This window comes from Prionailurus viverrinus, chromosome B4 (genome assembly GCF_022837055.1).
Source record: "Prionailurus viverrinus isolate Anna chromosome B4, UM_Priviv_1.0, whole genome shotgun sequence".
Taxonomy (NCBI): Eukaryota; Metazoa; Chordata; class Mammalia; order Carnivora; family Felidae; genus Prionailurus; species Prionailurus viverrinus.
The window spans coordinates 123,590,354-123,612,926 of NC_062567.1; the positions used below are offsets into that span (position 1 = coordinate 123,590,354).

The 22,573-nt window shown below is 46.7% G+C and overlaps 1 protein-coding gene across 2 annotated transcripts in view; it reads left to right on the plus strand.

Moving 5' to 3' along the window:
• The first annotated feature begins 20,308 nt into the window (after nt 1-20,308).
• The window catches only part of RFX4 (regulatory factor X4), a 161,180-nt gene continuing 158,915 nt past the window's right edge, over nt 20,309-22,573 (plus strand). Inside the window, exon 1 of one of the 2 annotated variants that reach the window (XM_047868357.1) lies at nt 20,309-20,326. The gene's annotated coding sequence lies outside the window, so the exon portion shown is untranslated. Of the gene's footprint in view, nt 20,327-20,419; nt 20,632-22,573 lie in introns of those variants that run through there. The other variant, XM_047868356.1, reaches the window with a different exon arrangement.

Genomic DNA, 22,573 nt, shown 5'->3' on the forward strand with positions numbered 1-22,573 from the left:
GATGACAAAATAGTTTCTATGACACCAAGACTAAAAGAGATTATTATACATTAAATGTGTTCTTTAGCAAGAAAAATGAGGAAAGCCGTGGGGTTCAAGACACGATAAAACCGTTAACTTTTTATGTACAAAAAAGTGAAACAAATTATAGGAATCAGTATTAGGTGGGCTTTATGTTAATTGGGCAGTTAAATCATGTTAAGATTCTTGTTTTGTGACTAGGCTTTTTATAAGATTAATTATTTCTGCTAAAACTTGAAGGCCAACCATTAGAAAAACAGAAATACAATCAGCACAAAAGGAAGTAAAAGAATGCAGAAAACCTTATCAATTCAACAGAAAGCAGGAAAGAAAATGAAGCAGAAAAAAAGACGGTAAACAAAACACAAAACAGATGTTAAATATAAATCCAACTGTCCTATTTATCACAATATATGTAAATAGGTTATATTAGTTTTCCAGGTCTGCTATAACAAATTACCACAAACTTGATAGCCTAAAACAACTAAAATTTACTCTTTCAGTGTGCTGGAAGCCAGAAGTCCAAAATCAAGGTCTCAGCAAGGTCATGGTCCCTGAAGGCTCTAAGAGAGAACCCTTCCTTTGCAGCTTCCACCTTTGACTTGTGGGTACATAATTCTTCTTCTTTTTTTTTCATATTTATTTTATTCATTTTGAGAGAAAGAGAGAGTGCACAAGCAAACAGGGAAGGGGCAGAGAGAGAGGACCACAAGCAGTCTCTGCGCTGCCAGTGCAGAGCCCAATGTGAGACTTGAACTCACAAACTGTGAGATCGTGACCTGACCCAAAATCAAGAGTCAGATACTCAATGGACTGAGCCACCCAGGCACCCTGTGGCTACATAATTCTAATCCTGCCTCCTTCTCATGGCCTTCTTTCTTTGTCTGTCCCTTGTGTGTCTCTTATAAGGACACGTGTCATTGGGTTTAGGGTCCATCTGGATAATCCAGGATGATCTCATCTCAAAACCCTTAGCTTACATCCACAAAGATCCTTTTTCCAAATGTGGTCACATTCACAGGCTCTGAGGTCAGGAAATGAACATGTCTTTTTAGGGGTCACCATTCAGCCCACTACACAGGTTAACTTACCTACTATACAAAAAGAGACTATCAAATTGGATTTTTAAAATCCAGCTACACACCAATTACAAATGATATACCTAAAGATAAATAAATCACCTATAATGACTGAAAAGGAAGGGGAATATATATATATATATACACACACACACACACACACACACACATACATACACACACACACATACACACACACTGAGGAAATGCTAATAAAAAAGTTGATATAGCAATATCAATACAGACAACTTATAACTTGCATTTTCACTTTTTTCTCCAGTGTCTTTGATGAACAGTTCTTAATTTTATAGAGGTAAATGTATCAATATTTTCTTTCTAGTTAACACTTTTTGTTTAAGATATTCTTTTATCTGCCAAAATCAGAATAATATTTACCTATATTTTATATCAAAACTTATAAAGTTTTTCTCTTGACCTGTAAGTCTGGGATCCATCTGGGTTAATTATCTGTGGTATGAGGTAGGGATGAGTTCCATTTTTTTTCCCAATATGAACAACATTTTTTTTTTCAGATCCATTTCTGGAATAATCCTTTTCACCACTGATCTGCCATGACAGATAAGTGAATCTGTTTCTGGAATCTCTATTCTATCCAGTGTTCAAATTTTTTATCCCGCCCCTATACCATGTTATCTTGATAACTATAGCTGCATAATAAGTCCCAATTGCTGATAGGACAAGTCTCTCCTCCGTACTTTGTGTCTCTAGAAGATATTGACTTATTTGGGCTTATCACTCTTCTATATAAATTAAGAGACAATAAAGATCTAAATAAAGAAATCTATTATTTTTATGAATAGGATAATAACATAAAGATGCCAGTTCTCCCCAAAATGATTTATAGATTCAATAAAATTACAATCACAATCCCAGCAAGATGTTCATGGAACTTGGTAAGCTGATTCTAAAATACATGTTCTCTTTGATCCAGCAATTCTGTTTCCAGTAAAATATATTCTACATATACTTGCACATGTAGGCAAAGTGAATGTACAAAGAAATTCACTGTAGCATTGTTTATACCAGAAAAAAAAAAGATTGGAAACAACTTAATATCAACAAAGATGGAACTGATTAAGTAAATTATGGAACATCCATACAAAGAAATACCATAAAAATATTTTTAAAGACCAATCCAGCTCCATGTGCATATATATTATGAACTCCCACATACATTGTTAAGTGAAAAAGAGCAGAATATACAGCCACTCTGGAAAACAGTGTGGAGGTTCCTCAAAAAATTAAAAATAGATCTACCCTGTGACCCACCAATAGCACTACTAGGAATTTACCCAAGGGATACAGGAGTACTGATGCATAGGGGCACTTGTATCCCAATGTTTATAGCAGTGCTTTCAACAATAGCCAAATTATGGAAAGAGCCTAAATGTGCATCAACTGACAAATGGATAAAGAAGATGTGGTTTATATATACAGTGGAATACTACTTGGCAATGAGAAAGAATGAAATCCTGCCATTTGCAGCAACGTGGATGGAACTGGAGGGTATTATGCTAAGTGAAATAAGTCAGGCAGAGAAAGACAGATACCATATGTTTTCATTCATATGTGGATCCTAAGAAGCTTAACAGAAGACCATGGGGGAGGGGAAGGGGAAAACAAAGTTGCAGAGAGGGAGGGAGGCAAACCATAAGAGACTCTTAAATACAGAGTACAACTGAGGGTTGATGGGAACTGGGGGAGAGGGGAAAGTGGGTGATGGACATTGAGGAGGGCACCTGTTGGGATGAGCACTGGGTGTAGTATGAAAACCAATTTGACAATAAATTATATTTAATATAAAAATAAAATAAAAATAATTTATTTTTTTAATTTTTTTAATTTTAGAGAGAGAGCACAAAGGGAGAAGGGCAGAGAGAGGGAGAAGCATGAAGCCCTATGCGAGCTTGATCCCATGACCCTGGGATCATGACCTGAGCCAAAACCAAGAGTCAGATGCTCAACCAACTGAGCAACCCAGGTGCCCCACGAGAACAATAATTTAAATTATGCTTTTAAATTATTACTTTTAGTTATTATCATTAATATCACTAGTATTTATGGAACATTTATTATGAGACAGACGCTTTTCTATGTGGCAGAACATGGATGAGATAGTTTTACACCGATGGAATGTTGATAAGTGGCATAGCATTCATCTACCACCACCAGGGGGGAGGTCAGTGCGATGGAGGCAGTACACACTTATATTTACCTTGGAGAATTCAGCCCTGTGTTCAGGAAGAGGGAGGCAAGCAGGAAGAGGGAAGGCAAGCAGTAAATAGTGTAGAAAGTCCTATTCACCATTCCACTCAATGAACACATGGTCAAAGGAGATGGATCCATGGAAGAGATCAACACTGAAATAGTAATTAAAAGACATTGACAAGGGGTCTCAAAGGAGAAGAACAGGTATGATAAAAGTCTCTGACAAAAGAGATTATTTATTGGGACACTTGTTTGCAAGTAGCAAAAACAAAACCCAAACTGCCTTAAACAAAAAGGCCAATTTATTGGCTCACACATGAAAAGTCTGTACTTCAGGCATGGTTGGATCCAGTCATTGGGCCTGCCCCTCCATGTTTTGGTTCTGCTTCCATCCTAACAGGATTCAACCTCAATCAAGCAAGCTCTCCTCTTCGGCTGCCTCCAGCAGATCCAGCAATTTATCCTTCCTGTTTAAACCCTCATTTGCAAGAATTCTAATAGGAGCCCAGGGTATGTTTGGGTCACATGCCCACCCCCTGGAATGGGAATGCAGTTAATTCCATATAGTTCAGCCACATAGACTGAAGTAGATGGAAGAAAAACAGACCTGTTTTTAATAGAATGAGTGTGAAGAGATAGATGCTGAGCACACAAAACCTACAGATGTCTACAATTGGAGCTTAACCTAGCCTGGAAACCCAGGAGTGGCTACTTTGCAAAGTGGAATTTAATATGAAGATTTAGAAAATTCTCCCAAATATGCAAATATTTACCACTCTTCTGAACAAAGATTCTTGGTGCCTTTTATTGTTTCTGTCTTTCTGTGACATTAGTGAAGGGTCTCCTACATTGGGAAGTGGCAGAGGAAGAGGCACAAAGCCTTGTCTTTTGTTTTTGCCTTTGCCTTACATCTATCCCCAAGTATAGGAACAATGTCTTATTATTGTTATATTCCTGGAACTTAGCCCAGGGCCTGGTCTGTAGAGGGGAATTGATAAGTGTTTGACAATCAATGGTAAACTGATGAATAAAATGTAATTTCTAAGAGTATGTTTTGTCATCAGATTGCTAAACTGCATTCTCACAATGAGCTATTTTGTCTTTCCATTATGCTTGCCATTCTTTTTGCTGGTCTCTGGCTCTTCTGCCCCTCGGTTTTGTATCCTGGTTCCCCGTAACCACTTCAGGCTATTTATGTTTTGATGACTCATTTCAACTCTCTGTTAGAGATTCCTCATTCTTCCATAGAGGTTGAACCCTCAGTTTTGATCCAGGTACATGGATGTCAGCTTAAAAAGTAGATTTTCCAACCTCCGTTGTAGCTAATTATGGTCATATGACTTCAGCTTAGTTCTGGATGCCAGGAGGTGAGCAGAGGTGTCCCATGACAACTTCCAGGAAATGTCTATGGTCGCTAGCCTCCAAAGATATCTTGCAATGATTCCTCCCCTCCGGGATGTGCATGCCAATCTTCACATCAAGAAGTAGAGTCTGTCCACCACCACCCCTTCCTTGGGATGGTCCTGGGACTGCTTTGACCAATAGAATGCAGCAGGAGAGACGTTCAAGGACTTCCAAACTCAGGCCTTAAGAGGATTAGAGCTTTCAGGAGATTGGCTGCTTTCCAACTATGTTCACGAAGGACTCAGTACTTCCTATTCTTTTTGATGATCATGAAACAAGTGTTCCAGTTTTGGGAATCTTAACATACTATATTAGGAAAATACTCAATGAGAAATAAAATTGGGTCCTAGTCTTGGCTTTTCACCTCCAATTATGTGAATTGATTCAAGACATGTAACCGTTTTGAGTCATCCTTAGTAAAACAATGAGGTTGTACATGTAGATGACTGTTAAGTATCCTTCCTGTGCTAATGTTCAATAACTTAGGACTATAAAGTGAAAAAGTGCATATAAATAAACTCTGCAGTTATAAAACACAGCACAGATGTTATGTTTACCATTTATGATGTGAATTATTCGATGTACAGAAATCCAGTTGGCACTTAAGTTTTCAGGAATATATTCATTACAGTGTACAATGTACAATATAATGATCAGAATGGGGTGATTTAAAATGCATTGTTGTATCTTGGATTGGACCCAGAACCAGGAAAAAAAATGACATTTGTGAAAAACTGGTGAAATCGAAATAAAAGTGTGTAGTTATGTAATAGTACTGTACCAATATTAATTTCTTTGTTTTGATAAATGTACCATGGTTATATAAGATGTTATCATTGGGGGAAGCTGAGTAAAGTGTATACAAATTCTCTATCTTACCTTTGCAAGTTTTCTAATTTCTATATTTCTAAACTTATGCCAAAATAAAGATTTTAAAATAAAAAAAAAAGAGGATTAGAGCTTTAATTTCCTTCCTCTTGGGACTCTCATGCTTGGAATGATCCTTTTTAAAAAGTTTTTTAATGTTTATTTTTGAGAGAGAGAGAGAGAGAGAGAGACAGAGTGCGAGCAGGGAATAGGCAGAGAGAGAGGGAGACACAGAATCTGAAGTAGACTTTAGGCTCCGAGCTGTTAGCACAGAGCCCAGTGTGGGGCTCAAACCCATGAAATGTGAGATCATGACCTGAGCCAAAGCCCAACATTCAACTGACTGAGCCACCCAGGTGCCCCTGGAATGATCCTTTTTTGAATGCAGATTCCATGTTGTGAGGGAGCTCAAGCAGCTGTGAAGAATAACGCTCAGAAAGGAGAACTGAGGCTTCAGGCAATGGCCCCATCTAAGCTCCTAGCTAATAACCAGTGCCAACTTGCCAACCATGTGGTTGAGATCATTTTGGACCTATCAACTGTCCCAGAATGCTGGTCAACACCATGTAATCAGAACTATGCATCCTGCTCACAGGATCATGATTTATAATAAATCACTGTTGTGTTAAGCCACTTAGTTTTGGGGTGGTTTGTTAAACTGAACTAGAAAACAGAAACACATTCCTTAAAATATAGTTATCCTATGCTCTTTGGTCTTCTTTCCCCCTTTTTCCTTCCTGTTGGCTGGAATATATACATAATACATAGAGTCAAAGCAACTATCTTAGACTATGAGTTAATCCTAAGAATGTAGGTCATGCAAGAGAAAAAACTATATATATAAAAACATATATACATATGCATACATATACACACACATACCCATACCTAAAAGAAAGAAATTTTGATCTTGAATAAGCCACTGTTGTTTTGGGTCTCTTACTCAAGTTGAACCTATACTGACTCACTCTCAGGCACCACTCAAATGGTAACTTTTGCACATTCTCTGTTTCTTCAGTTTCTTGTTCTTATTTTGATTTTAAAATTATTTTTTGTTTTATCAAAGAGATATGTATATACAGTTTTGAAATCTAAATAATTTGTGAGTTCCAGTTTCTGATAATATGAGGGATCAGCTTAGCCTCCCTGATTCCTTCCTTCAAGCCCCACCTCATAAATGCCACAAAATCCAGAAGAAAGTTGTGCGAAACTAGTGTAAATATGAGAAGAGTCTCTGGAACAACAGGAGGTGTTTAGGTCTTGGTGAGGGAGAAGTGGAAGCTCACAGCCACACATGACGGAAGGATGGATGGATGGATGGATGGAGATCATGGATGGATAGATGGATGGAGATCATGGATGGATAGTCTCCAGGATGGAGACCGGGGCACTTGGGTTGCAGAGCCTTTGAGATGCACCTTGTGCTCTTTAACATTGTCCCGGGCAGATTTTGCCTAGTCTAGTACCACAGTGAAGCAGAAAAGACAGTGGCCATCGCTGTATTGTCAGGACTGCCAGTGTAACATCAGAGTGGGCACTCTAGCCAAGCGGGGCGGTTAAGAACCAGTTAACAGTGTGTACAAGCTGACTGGCCATCCCCATAGTATTCCCTGCTGGCCCTACTCTGCTTTATGGTGACTCCTGCTTCATGGGTAATTCTTGAAAAAGAGCGGATCCAGGATGGAAGTCTGAATCATAATATCCTGAGATGTGTTCTCACTCTCCCTGCAAAACCCATGTCAAACTTATCAGGACAGACAGAAGCTATGGTTTATGCTTTGGCCCTTCTCATCAGCTCAGGCATCTAATACTTCTAGGATAGGATTTCTCAACCTTGGCTGTAGTGAGGTTTTGGGAAGATAAATTATTGTTGTGAGAGGATTTCTAGTACATTGTCGGGTTTTTAAGAGATCCCTGGCTGTTACCCACTAGAAGCCAGTAGCAATGCTCTAATACTGCTTCCCTTTTCCTGCAGCCCAGATTGTGGCAACCCAAAATGTCTCTGGAAATTTCTAAATGTCTCCTTTTGGGGCAAAATCACCTCTAGTTGAGAATCTCTATTCTGGAAGGATGGGTATAAGTCCCCTGTGTTGTAGTGTAACTCATAGGAAAAATAATAATTAGCTTATTGAGAGGGCCACTGGGATATGAAAAAAAAACACCTGGAAAAAATGCAGATGAAGTAAATTTAACAGACCAAAGACAACAAGAAATAAAAATCAGTATATTAAATAAAAAAGAAATGGTGTTGTAAAGGCAAAGGCATGAAGAAGCTCTGAGAGGAATTTCTGAGTATGAAAAAGAAAATGGAAACAAAAGACTTGGTAGGTTGAATAGCAGAGTAAATATAGAATAAATCAAAGAAGTGGAGGATTGGTTCCAGAAAGTATCAGGATGGGTCATACAGCTGAAATATAAAAAAGAAAAGTTAAGAGACATGGAAAATAGAAATGGAAGCAACAACATTCAAATAATGGAAATCTCAGAAGAAGAGGGAAAATATAGAGTGGAATATTTAAGTAATTAGTTACAGAGGAATTCTCAGATTAAAGAAAGTTTTAAAACCTCAAAGTACAAATGCAAGTACTTAGAGAAATTTAAATGAGGAAAAACATACCTAGGTACAATTTTGTATCACTTAATAGCATCAAAGACAGAGAAAAACTTAAACTCTTCTAGATGCAAAGCAAATTGTCTACGAAGGAAAAAGAATTAGACCAATGTTATTTCTCAACAGCAACATTTGCAGGGAGACTAAATAGCAATATTTTCAGTAAAAACAACAACAACAACAACAACAACACCAAAAACCTTGGGGCTTAAAATTCTATATGCAGCTAAACTCTCATTTAAATGTGATGTCAACATAATTACTGTTTACCATACAAAGACCCTCTTTTAAAACCTTCTTAGAAGTAGTGCTCCAGTAAGAAGAAAAAAACACCAGGAGGTTGTGACTAAAAATGGAGGTATAAAAAAATAACTCAGTAAGTGTCACTGTGGTAAAACTTATAACAAAATAAGCAAACAAAATTTTACATACACAGCAATCAGTAACTATAATTGATCAGATAAACTGAAATTTCTTTTGCTTGAAATTTTACATTCAGTTTTATTCTCCTGGTAGTTGCTCCTAACTACTAAACCCAAACTTGATGTTTAATTTTCCCCTTGTAATGGCGAGTAACAAGGAAGAAAGGAAAAAAAAGGAAACAGAAAAAAAGTGTGATGAATAGAATACATGAAAAAATGCTGATATGATTTTTTTAAGAATTTAAATATAAGAATAATGGGAATAAGTAGAAACTCAGTACTTAGTAGAAACTCAGTAGATCAAACTCAGTACAAAAATATAAAGGCTCAGGATTAATGTGTAATATTATCTATAAGAGAAAATCTTAAAGCAAAAGATTGTAAAAAGATTAAAAATATACGGATGGAGAAAGACAAACCAGAGAAATATGAAATTTTTAAGACTGTAGCAATGTTATTATCAGAACAAATAGATACAACAAAAAGGATGCTATACTTTTATAAAAACATAATTCAATATGAGCACCTGAGTAGCTCAGTCAGTAAGCATCCGACTTTGGCTCAGGTCATGATCTCACCATCCCTGAGTTCAAGTGCTGCCTCTGGCTCTGTGCTGACAGCTCGGAGCCTGGAGCCTGCTTTGGATTCTGTGTCTCCCTCTCTCACTCTGCCCCTCCCCCACTCATGCTCTGTCTCTGTCTCAAGAATAAATAAACATTAAGAAAACTTAAAAAAACATATTTCAATAAAGAGATCATATACATATAATCGCCTAAGGATTCTCTGAAATATATATAATATATATTTTTTAATAACCATTGAAAGAAATAATTAAGTCAGCAAGTATAGTTGGTAGAATAAGATATACAGGTGTAAGCATTTGTCATACTCATGAAACAGTAAGCAAGATCTGTGCATTTTATTGTATGTAACTTATTCCTTGTTTCAGTACACATCTTCCAAGAAGCAGGAGCCAAAACAAGATGAGACATGCGAGAAATGTATTGAGGAGAAATGCCCATAAAGAGTAATTACTAGGGAATAGAACAGAAAAAGATGGGGAGAATCTTCCCTGCAGTGCATGTTTGATACCTGTGAAAGGAAAGGAGGAAGGCAGATTGGATAGGAATTTCCCTCAGATGTCCCCGTGGTTCTAAGAATGTTTCCGTTAGGCAAAGAGGGAGACCTCAAGCAAAGTCTGCATCCTGTAAGAGTGAACGAGCCCGATCACCCTGCTGTGCCCAGTCAGTGAAGTGTGGCCTCAGGAGGCAAGAATGTGAGGGTGAATTTAGAGTGGTAGCAGCAGGGAATGCCAGTCAACCGTGCTGCCTGCAGCAGGTTCTCTCAAAGGAGACCTGAGTGGCACCTCTCCATGACTGGCACATGCCTAAATAAAATTACGAGAAAATAATGCAACCATGTTCCTCTACACCAGCAGTAAGTACATATAAAATATAGCAAACAAGATATCATACACAGCAGCAACCCAACCATAAAGCCTTCTGGAATAAATCAAGCCAAAGCAGACTTTTTTCTTTTCAAATGTTTATTTATTTTTGAGAGAGAAAGAGAGCATGTGAAAGCCATGTAGGGGCATAGAGAGAGGGAGACAGAGGATCTGAAGCAGGCTCTGCGCTGACAGCAGAGAGCTGGATGCAGGGCTCAAACTCACGAGCTGTGAGATCATGACCTGAGCTGAAGTCAGACGCTTAACTGACTGAGCCATCAGGTGTCCCCGAAGCAAAGACTTTTTAACAAGAAACTCAATTAAAGAGCACAATTTTTCCAGTGTGACAATTTTGCAGTGTGAGATTATGCTATGTTCATATATGGAATGAATAACATGTAAACCTGCTGGTTCAACTTAAAACAACTTTAATTTTAATTCGGGTCTCGTTAAAATATCTCAAGAATTTTTAGTAAATCTGACAAATTTATTCTAAAATATATATGAGAAAAAACTAGTTCCATGAATAGCTAAATCGATTTGGAAAAGAATGGAAGGGAGACCTTGCTTACCAGATGCAAAGAAGTGTGGCAGGGGCATAGTGATAAAAATTGAGTGGCAACAGGCACTCGATCCAGTGCCTGGATCCAGGCATGAGGAAAAGGCAAACAGATAAAAGAAAAAGACTAGAAGGTATCGGTTAAGGGATGGATAGGGAAATTAATTGTCCAAAGGGACAGGAGAAAAAATCCAAGTGGCTTCAGAGAAGCCTTAAGAAAGGAGGGAAAAAGGACATAATCTCTTTTCTTTTTCCAGTCTTTGAGAAGTGTGTGAGGGAGGCTGTGGTACTTGAGCAATTACAGCCACCTTGTGATCATGAAGAATGAATGAACTTGTGATCGTGTCCTAATAGCAGAAGACAAGAAGAGCAGGACACTGAGTGTAAGTGGAAAGAACCTAGAGCCTGATAACACCTGAACCTCTCATCTTCTTAATAACCCAGAGGGACACCATGTGAATCCCTATGTGATACAATAGGAAGTACACATTCATCACCTGTGTGCTATTTTTTGCCATAAACTTGATCTGAACCTGATCAATTCTCTAGACCCAACTAACAATTTACAGGAACTATAGGGGATGGAAGAGCATGTTAAATGACACAGCAGGGATGCAATGAACATATTGCAGAATGCTGGGCACGCAACAGGACAGACAACTTGGCTTTTGTCAACAAATAAATTAGAAGGAATAAAATAGGGAGGGAAATCTCCAGACTTAAAGAGACTTAAGAGACATAGCAGTCAAATGCTTTGTGTGGATCTGGTTTGATTCAAGCAAACCCACTTTTGAAAAATATCAGGCAATCAGGCAAGTTTGAACAGTGAATTAAAAAAAAATTTTTTTACATTTATTTATTTTTGAGAGACAGAGCACAAGCAGGGGAGGGGCTGAGAGAGAAGCAGTCTCCAGGCTCTGAGCAAGCATTCAGCGTAGAGCCCAATGTAGGGCTTGAACCCATGAACCATGAGATCATGAGCTGAAGTCGGACACTTTAACCGACTGAGCCATCCAGGTGCCCCTGAACCATGAATTTTTGATGGTTATGGAATTGTTGTTGATATTTTAGGTGTGACAACAGTAATATGATAGTGATTTTGTAAAAGTCTTCTATTTTAGAGGTACATGTTAAGAGTATTAATGGATGAAAGTATATGATGTCTTGAATTTGCATCAAAATTAACCTATTCGTGGGTGTGGGTGGGAGGGCCATTGGATGAATTACAGATGAAACAGCAGTGACCACATTTGGATTATAATTGAAGTTACCTTATCATTTTGGAGGTTCATGGTACTATTCCCTCTTCTTTTACATTTGTTTGAAATTTTGTAATAATAATAAAAATATTTTAAGTACATGTTACTGAGCCCACTGCAGACCTTCTGAATCAGAATCCCTGAGGACAGGGCTCACCAGTGTGTATTGTTAACAAGTTCTCCAGCTGATTCTGCTGCACACCAACATTTAAGAAACAGTGTTCAATGACTCAGAAGGCAAGAAACCAAACTGCCAACCTTTTCAAAGTCTGCATATGTCCATTTGCATTTTCTGACTATAAAAGACAGTTGTGGGCAGAAATTAATTTAGCCTTCAGGTGCTTCTAGAGTGACCTGGGGTGGGGGGCGTCCCTTCCTCCCATAGCAGCCCCAGGCACCTCTCTTGTAGAGCACTTATCCAGCTGTTTTATAGTTCTCAACTTTCTCCTTCACCAAACCAAGACAACTTACGACAAACACGGTCATACCAAACTATTTATCCCCACACCTCGCAGAGGTACATAGAAGGTGCTCAGTCAATGTTTATTGAAATTATTATTTACCTGATTAGCAAATGAATCATTAACAAACATAAGGTTGGGGCTCATGTCTTTACTATAATAATATAATCTTTACTATATAAGATCCACGAAGGTAGGAATATTGTTTGTTTTAGTTTCTTTGTTTATTGTGTCTCTCAATAGAATGTAAACTCCAGGAGGTGGAGGGGAGAGGAGGACACTTGCCTACCTTGTTCACCTCTGAGCCTTTCAGTACCATGCAAAGTGTAAATCTCACGTCTGGTGGCTTCAGTGCTCAAGGAAACCCACCATCCTGTGCTCTTGTGGATCTGTGTCACCTGCTTCCAGTCAAGCCAATGGATGGGCTGTTTGTGGTGGTCCATAAATGCTGTCCAGAGACAGAGGTGACAGCAGCGAGCAAGAAGGACAAGGACCCAGCCCTCCTGAGGCTTGCATTCTGATGTGGAGAGGCATACAATGAACAAGGAAACAAACAATTTTAGACAGTGGTGAGCTGGGTAGAGAAAATAAAACACCAGGCAAGCAATTACAATAAAATGTTAGGCTCGGGAAGGACAGGGCACACGGAGCTGCAACAGTGGAGGCAGAGGGCATGCCAGGTGATCTGAAAGTGATAAGTCCTGCACTGTCCCCTTCTGGGCTGCTCACGCATCCACTCCGAGGGCTCTAGCAGCCTCCCAGGTCTGTACAAGCAACGCCAACTCCACGCCTTTGTGGGAATGCCTGCTAGAGGGCTACTCGGGAAGCGTTATGAGCATAAGTCACCTCTCTTACTGCCAAATCCCTAATCCTGCCCCTCCCATCACCCCCTCCTCACTGGATGATTTCTGCGAATGGCATAAATAAGCCAAGTCAGAAAACTGGACATCACCCTTCTGTGCCCCTCACTGGCCACATCCAGTCACCACCAAGGGTGGTGGATGAGTCACCTCTCCCTGCCCCCACTACAAAGACTCTATTTCAGACCATTGTGATCTCTTTTCCAATGACCTCTGCCTCTAGTAACAACCTGCGGGCACCACTTGACCACAAATCAAGTCCTGTATGCTCAGAACCCTTCTGGGATAAATTTCTTAGCATGACCCTCCCAATCTGATCCTCACCTACCTCCCCCAGAAATTGCCCAATACCTCTCATTCCCATGGGCATGTGTGGCCATGCCAGGCTCCAGTCCTCAAACATACTGCATATGCCCTCTTTCGTGTCCTTACTGCTGTCTGTAACACCTCTTAACCCCCTCAACTGCCTTACGAATTCGGCTCTTGGCTTAATCATCACTTCCTCTGGGGGAACCAGCCTCCTAGGCTCAGTTTCCTATCTCCTCTCTTGGTCCCCGCCATACCTACACTCTCCCCCACGGCAGGCAGGCCTTGCTATATTTGCTTTAGATTTTGAGCTCTGGAGAATAAAAACTGCATCATTCACTATTGTGTCCAGGGGCAAGAGAGCCACACTGAACCCCAGTGGTCCTCCTCTGAAAAGTGCAGACAACAATCTTATGTCAGTTGTATTGTGTGGATTAAATGAGATAGTGCATGGAAATGCCTATCACAGTGGAGGCACAGTCCATACATAAATGGTAGCTATTACTATTACGATGTTCGCACTGAAACTGAACAAGCATTTTATTGAAGTTCGAAATACATTCAGAAAAATGCATAAAATCATAAGTGTATGTAGCTCAGTGAATTTCCATAAATGAACACGTTCTTGTTACCAGCCCCTAGACAGCACTGTTTGTAAACCCAAGTGTGTTACCACCTCACAGAGGTCCTCCCCGGTCCCCCCTGCTACATAGCCCTCATCGCTGGACAACCTATAGAATCTAGTTACATATTTTATCTATCATCTGCCTCCCTTCATTCCAGTATAAGTTCCAGGAAGGTAGGGATTTTTTAAAAGTCTACTTTGTTCACAGCTGTGTCCCCAACTCCTAGACTAGTGCTGGGCACATAGTAGGTGCACAATAAAAATTTGCTAAGGAATGAATGAATACCTGCTTATTTTCATTTCTTTAAGCTCCCAGGTGCTGCAGCACTGTCAGGGTGGACAGCTAGTGCCATCCCAGGTTAGACAGCACAGGGCGGGGACGGCATGCACCAGCCCCCGCTGCCCACCTGCCAGTTCTTTCTCCTCACTTTCCTCGTCAGCCCACCCCACCTCACCCCACCTGCATTTTTCATGTATAATTAAAATAAGAATAATAACAACGGCTGCAATAACAGACCGCCTTGGTCCCCCAGCATCCCCCAAGAACTCCCAGGGACACCCAACACTCCAGGTGGCGGCACCTGTGGGCACTGGTCAAGCTTCCGCTTTTATCTCCCAGGGAGAAATCGAGGATAAGAGAGAATCCTCCTGTCTTCACCGCCATGCACACCACGATAACGTGTGGTGATCGCCACTGTCGCCTTCGGTCACCACAGGTTTTCATCGTCCGCTTTCCCGTCACCAGCCGTCGCAGCTGGAATGAATGCCAGGCTCTGTTCTGGGCTCCGGGGCTTGTGGCAGTGAATAGGGTTCCTGCAGAAACAAACGGGTAATGAATGGGGCAGCGGCCGGAGCAAGAAGGGACCCGCACAGAGTGCTCAGGCACAGCCACTCTGAGGAGGCAACGCTTAGCCGAGACCAGGGTGAGACCAGGGTGGTGGGAAGGAGCTGGCCACGCGGCGACGTGCTGGGAGGGGTAGATGGTGAAGAGAGCTGCAAGCAGAGGGAACAGCAGGTGTTGGACTCCTTCCACACCCACTGCGTCGTTTACTCTTCCCCCTAACTTGGGGGGGGGGGCATCTTTGCCCCGTTTTACAGACAAGGAAGCCGAGGCCCAGAAGGCTTAAGGAATTTACCGAGGTAGAATTGGAACCCAGGACTCTGAAATATGCCCAACCGGGGCTCTGTCCAGCCCGCATCTTGCGCCGCCTCCTTCCTCCCGCGCCGTGACCTTAACTCGGCACGTGCTGGCCCCTTGTGCCCCCCCCCCCCTCATTGTCCCACTTAGTCCTTCTTGGGGAGGGCAGACTGGGGGCCTTTGCAAGGGGCCGCGGGTACCTCACCCAGCTTGGGGGCCTGGGTTAGAGACCACCCCCCCCCCCTCGCCCGGCGTTAGGGACCCCGCCCGGCCGCCCCGCCCCTTCCGCGGCCGGGCCGGCGCTGCCTCTGTCCATGGTCAAAGCACCCGGGGTAATCCGCCTTTCTCTTCCGCCTGCCGAGCCCCATTCATATTCTAATCACAGCGCTGCCGGCCCGCGAACGGCCACTTTATCGGGGCCCGCGGAGACGCAGCCTGCCCCCCCACTTCCACTTCCAGCCCCCCAGCTCCTCGCCCCCCTCTTTCTGCACTTTAAACTCAGCCGGGGAGGGGGTCCCTGGGAAAACCGCGTCCCCACTTGGACGCCGGTCTTCTCACAAACTTCGCGGCCGGCTGGGGGGCGGAGGCGAGGGCGGGAGGAGGGAGGGAGGCGGGGAGGGAGGGTCTGGGACACAGACAGACTGACAGAGTTACGGGAAGAGGCGGGGAGGGGGGTGTCAGAGAGACCAAGGGGGATAGAGACAGAGGGGCAGAGTCCTAGGGAGAGACAAAGAGACGTGGGGGCAGGGGCTGGACAGAAAGATAGGCAGCCAAAACAGGAGAAATAGAGGGACACAGAGGCCGGGAGAAGGACAGAGTGAGAGACAGAGACGGGGAGAGAAGCAGAGAAGGAGAGAGATGCAGGGAAAGGGGAGAGACCCAGTGAAGGAGATGGATAAATCCAGAGGAAGACAGAAAGTTCTGGAGGAGACGAGTCAGCCCCTCACATCCTCCCTGCCTGGCGGCCTCCTCACCAGGGGCTGGGGTCTTAAGTCTCCCACCCCCCCACACACACCTTTCACCCTCAGCTCGCTCCACTCCCCCACGCGTGTCCGCGGATCCGCGTGGAAGGAAGTCGAGGCATACCTCCTCCCGCATTCCCAGGGCCCCCACTCAAAATCTGACCCGGGACCGAACCGGGAGGGGGGGGCACAAGAGGAGAGGAAGAGGAGTGGGGCCCACTCGTGGCCGCTTAGGCGACTCCCCAGGCTCCCCGAAGTCCCCTGCCGCCCCCCCCCCCCACCGCCCCGCCCGGCCCGATGGGGGAGGGGTGGGGAGGGAGGAGGGGGCCACATCTAAGCCAATTTTGATTTCGCCTATAATGAGTGCCGGGCGAAGGCTGGAGAAGGCCTCTGGAACTTTAAATAAGAAAAACGTTGCTAATGCTATAATAGAAGGGGGAAGTCGGAGGGCTGGGATTGCGTCGCTCTGAGCCCCCCTTTTCGGAGGCGGCTTTTCTTATTCAAAACAGGCCCACAATGGGCTTCACAGTGCGCCTCGCCACGGCCCCATCTGACGAGCGGCCATTCATCAGGCCGGCTGGCCTATCAATGACATTGCTCCCATCGGGGCTCCTATAAAATGATGCTTTTTCCCATGAAACATCCGCAAACATTTTGACGGGTTTGGCTTTGCCCGGCTGGATTACTGAGTGTCCCCTCACTCGCTCGCTCTTTCTCTCTCCCCCTTCTCTGCGCTCTCTCCCTTCTCTCTCTCTCTCTCTCTCTCTCTCTCCTCTTTCTTCTCTTTTCTTTCTTCTTTCTCTTCCTTTTCCTTTCCTCCTCTATCCTTTCGCCCTTGCACTCTCTCTCTACGTCTCTTTCTCTCCTCACTCCCTTCCTCCCTGGGCATCTCTAGCACAGGGGATCCCCAAACCTCAGGACTTTTGGGGGGCGCCCGTGCTGTCCATGGGAAGAGCATGCATTGTGGGTTACTGGAGGAACCCGACATGGATTCCACAGGTCAGTCCTACTGGTGGGGGTTGGGGGGAGACATGGGGAGGGGGGAAGAAAAGGGAGAAGGGGAACTTCAGAAAGAGTTGCAAAAACTTCAGAAGGCTCGACTTGACAGTGGAACCCTAGGAAATAACGGAGAGCGTGCACAAGTTTTCAATCCGTCGCGATGTGCGATGTAAGTGGATACGTGGAAGCGTGTGTGTGTGGAAGCGTGTGATTGTGTAAACGTGTGAGTGTGTGTGCGCGCGCGCGCTGAGGAGCGCGCTTTTGCTTGCCCTGAACACAAAGTTACGTAAAGATTCTCTGGCTCGCGGCGAGCTCGAGGTGCCGCTCGCAGAAACTTTGCGGGCCGACCGCCCCCTCCCGGGCCCGGCTCCTCCCCCGGGTTTGGGGGGCCCCGGAATAGCGGTGCGCTCTGAGGCTGGTGGCTAGGGCCAGGAAGCCGAGCGGAACTCCCCAGAGGCGGGGGGGGGGGGGGGCGAAGGCTTCGCACAGCGCCTGGGAGGTGGGGACGGAGGCTCCGACTGGTGGAGACGCGCAGCTGGAGGGAGTGGCGGCGGCGAACACGGTGGTCCTAGGGAATCCGCGCGGGGTCGGGAGGTGGGAGCCCCGGGCCGTCCGAGGCGGGGTGTAGCCTCCTTGCCCGGAAGGGGCATCCGACCACGCGCTCCGCTGCGCGGCTGTAACTCTGCTGCAAGGGGGGCAGGACGCAGTGCGGCCGGCGAGGCCTGGAGTCCGGGTCTGCAAACCGCTAGGTACTTTGGGGGCTGTGGGCGTCAGGTTTTGGGGTCGTGGCAATCCGTAACAACTGAGGAGGGAAACCAAGGAGTCTCTTACAACGAAAAAGCCCAGCGTCTCCGTTCTCCAGTAGAACTTTCTCCACCTTCCACTTCTAGCACCTTGGACGAGCCGCCAAACTTGTAGATCTAAGCAATGCTCCCTACGCCCCTTCCAGGTGGAAGAAGTTCTCTGGAAGCCCCCCCCCCCGAATTCCCAACTGCAGTCCCCAACCAGTCCACACCAGCCGGATGCGGCCTTGGGGATTCTGGGGGGAGGTAAGCCTGGGGAGAGGCAGAGGCAGGGCGGTGAGCGCAGCCTGGGCCGAGGCGGCAGCTTAAGGAGATGCTGGGGACCGTGCCTCGGAGCATCTGTGGCTGGGCTTTGCAGCGCGGAGCAACAAGTGCCTTCCAGCCTCTGCATCCCTTAACACACACGCGTCCCTTCCTTGGAGCAAATAAACACCACCAGAATGTTTCCCCACCTCCCTCCGAAGCAGGCTGGAAATGCATGTTGGGTGGGGGTAGGGGTCATCCGGGCCTCGACCCAGATGGTCTTTCTTCGGTCCACGCAGCGATTTCCAGCCCCTCCAGGCTTCTGCCAGAGGCCCTGCTGGCCAGGATACCCACCCCCTCGGGTCAGGGGGATCTTCGGTTTTTCCAGGGCTTATCTTTGATCCCAAGAGCCAAGTCCCTCTCTCGCTGAGTGGGTGTGGGCCCCCTGGGAGTGGGGAAAGGCTGAGCCCCGCGGTCTTCCCTCCCACAGAAGATAACCTAGGCAAGGAGAGGCGTCTCCTGCCGCACGAGCCCGGCTGCTGGTAGTGGCGGGCCCTGCTGCGTACTCTCTGCTGTCGGTAAAGAAGGCACCACAGAAGGAAAAGAGCCCCTCCCTCTCTATTTTTATGTCAAGGATTTGCGCCACTACTCACCTCCCGGCCACCCCAAATTGAGAGGCGAACATCTTTGAACAAAATTAAACCTATGTCTGCATTGTTTGTGGTCAACTATTCACAAGGGGCTCACGTAGGGACTTGGGGTCTCCCGGCAAGACCCAGTTGGGGGGTTTTAACTGCCCTGTCCACACGACTGGAACTTCTTGTGCGTTCTGGGGTAGAGCTGTGGGGTTGTGGAAACGTTCTGTTTTCTGTCTTCGATGTAGCTGGTGGTCGCGGAGGCACCTGGTCACTTTTACTCCAACTGCAGACACCCCAAACTGGTTCTGAAACAGCAATCTTTTCCACATCCGCTCCCCTCCCTGTTTTCGAAAATCGGAGACCTCCCCAGATCGCCGTCCTGAAATCAAAATAAAAAGTTCTGGGAGCTGGCAGCGTGAAGGAAATGACACGCGGCGCACCAGGTGACATTTCACTCGGAGTTGCAAAACCGACGACGAGGGAAATGCAGCGTCGCGCGGTCCGGTCCAGGAGCCTCCCCTCACCTCCCTTCCAGAGAACTTAATCCAATTAGCTTTTCTTCAGCGTTTCCCTTGTTATGTAAAGGTCCTTTCTCCCCGCTAGCGGAGCCTAGCGCTCCCGGGAGCAGTTCGATTCTGCTCCCTTTCCAGCAGATTGCGTGCGACTGGAACCACGGGTGTTATTACTTAATATTTCATTCTGAAAGGGCTCCAACAACCGATTCGCAGCAAGTGCTGGGGCGAAGTCGGGAGCGTCCAGCAGTGAGGCCGGGGAGCCAGGCCTCCGTCCCCTACTCTTAAAAGGAAAATCCCCGCAAAGTGCCTTCGGCCCGGGAGAACAGTTTTGCAGGGGCTGGGGCTCTAGTGGTCTGCCTCGGGGCCACTTCAGCGTGACCTGCGGAAACGCGCCCCTTTGTTCCGCGCACCGAGTCGGTAATATATTCCTCCAGTTTTCCCCAAATACTCCTCAAGTGCGGGGCTAAGACAATGGCCCCGTCGGGGGAGGCCGGCGCGCCGGCGCGCGCCTCCTGGGCCTTCCGCGCGCTCGCGGCGGAGCGCGACAAAGCGGAGCCCCTCTCCCGGGAGACTGGCGGCGCAGCGGGGCTCGGGCGGACGGCGAAGGCCGCAGGCGCGCGCGTGAGGCCGTCGACGCGCCGTCCGGCCCGTGCGCTGCTTGCGGTTGGGGCGGGCGCACGCCCCTCCCGGCCCGCGCCGCCGCCGCCGCCGCACGCCGCGCACCAGCGAGCACCCAGCGCGGGGCCCACCCTCCACTCGTGAGCCAAGCGCGGCCGCCACGCGTGCCCGGCCCAGTGGGTCCGGACCCGGCTGCCCTGCCCAAGCGAGCGTTGCTCGGTTCCTCAAGGTACCCGGGAATTCGAGAACGAGGGAGAAAAGTAGGTAGAATTTTAGGCCACCGAGAACTTGTGCCAGGTGGCCCGGGGCGGGGTCGGTCGGCTACGCAACAGAAGGGTTGTTTCTTGTTAAACGGGATGGCGCCTTAGAGAGGGGCACCGCCCAGCCCGAATTAGAAACTTCCGTCTCTACCACTTTCTGCCCCGAAATCCAGTATCCAGAGTTGGGGCGGCCGAAGTACCCCTGGAGTCGGATTTGAGCACCACGGGCCACAACGGCGGGAAGGCACGCTCGTCTACGGGCCCCGGCTCAGCACAAGGCCCCGATCTGGCTCCTTGGCCCCCAGGTGGGGACGTTCAGTCGCCCTGGCTTGGGGCCCCTGGGGCAGAGAGCGCCCTGGTCGGAACAGAACCTGGGCCTCCTCCTCCCGCTCCCAGCTGCGGCGCTCGGTTAGGAGCTACCTACTCCCGCCCGGGGACCACGTCTGCGGGCTCGAGGGAGCAAAGGGCCGGAGGTCCGCCCTTTGCTCTTGGACCCAAATCAGACGGTCTCTCCCTCCCCGGGCGTGTGTATGTTCGTGTGTGTGTGTGTGTGTGTGGCCGGCGAGGGGGCATGCGCGTCCCCAGCCTCGCCACCTGCCAGAGCGCCGGCGTCCGTGAGTTTGGAAGTAGGGTCAAGTGAGAGCTGCGTGGTCTTGGGGTCCCCAGGCCGGTGGCTGCAGCCCTCGCCCGCGCGGACGAGGCACTCAGGCCGGGTCCGGGGAGCTCCGCAAGCGACTCCGCCAGGCGGCCGTGACAGCGCGCTTTCCCACCCGGCCTCCAGGACCCAGAGACCTGGAAAAGTTGGTAGGGGCCGCCGGGCGGCTAGGCCGGAGGATTTCCTTAGCCGCGCCCGCCCCCCCTCCCCGGCGCGTCGCCATGGTGACCGCTGGAAGTTGGTGGTGGAAAACAGACCCGGCGCAAAGCAAAATATTATGAGTGCAGTTGGGGTGACTTCATGGGGGGGCGGGGGACCGGAGGGCATGAGCGGGAGCCAGAGGCACAGACCGACAACAAAGGACCTGGTGCGAGTTGGAGAGAGTTTGCTCGGGCCTCCCTGCCGCTCTGTGAGCGCTAGACTGACCTGCTCCCCAGAGGCACTGAGGTCTCTAATTTCTCTCCAGCAGCTACACCTTTTCTCGGCTCACCTGTGTGCCCTTCTTCCCACTCCTCCTCACCTGGTTGTCCTGCAGCCTGACTCCCCATCCCGAGGGTTAGGCGCCAGCTGGGCAGGGCGCTCACCTCCCCCCATGAGCCACACTCTCACCAACGTGAAAGGTCCTGGCTTTTCTTCCTCACGACACATGGGTCACCCGGGATGCATTTCTCATCCTTCCTTCTCAAATCGAATCTTAAAAGGTTGAGGGGATAGGATTAGGCCGGAAAGAGAAGAGAAGGAGTTGCCTGCTCAGAAATCTGAGGACAGAGGAGCAGGGAGTTCCTATCCATTTTAACCCCCCTTTGTACAGTGGGAAAAAGCTCCGAGTTACAATTCTGACTCAGCCGCTTTTAATGTTACTTTAGGTGAATCTTATAGCCTCTCTTAGATTAATTTTCATTGTCTGTAAAATGAAGGCTTAGGCAGCTTACAGTCTGGGATTTTCTGATAATTACTCGTAAACCTCTTTACGATAGAATCCAGGAAGCACATGTGAGCTGGTTACCACTATCTGAACTGTGACCCACTGTACAATTAGTGCATCTCTCCCCACACTAATAATAACCTAAAATATTTTGATGAATCATCTATTAGGATTTTGGGAGTCAAGAAGAACCTTGGAAAATGGATAACCACTTTTTAAAGGCCTGTAATTTCCTTTCTTAATTACACCTAAGGTGCATTCCTTAAGACACTGAATTGGGGGGGGGGTGCTGTACCCAGCGTCCGTTTAGGAAGCACTGAAATGCCTCTAGATGATGAGACCAGCATCACAGACCTTCACATACCTGGGAGAGGTATGCACGCTGGCCAGCTTAGAGAAATGTTGCCATCAAAGGAAACCAGACTCTGACCTCCCTTGCTCAAGCTTTTAGAAAGAAGTGAGGGTCTTCTCACGCCTAGCCACCCCTCCTGGTGATAATTTGAGCAGAGGAGCCCTTCTCTGATACTCCGTTGCCTCATCTATAGTTGAATGAATTGGATGTAAAGATTGCTATGGTCCACCTAAACTTTTTCCATACAATTACACGCCTGTACTGCGTCTGTGGAATCGGAGTACAAAGCCAGGTACTTTGTAAAGTAGTTTTACG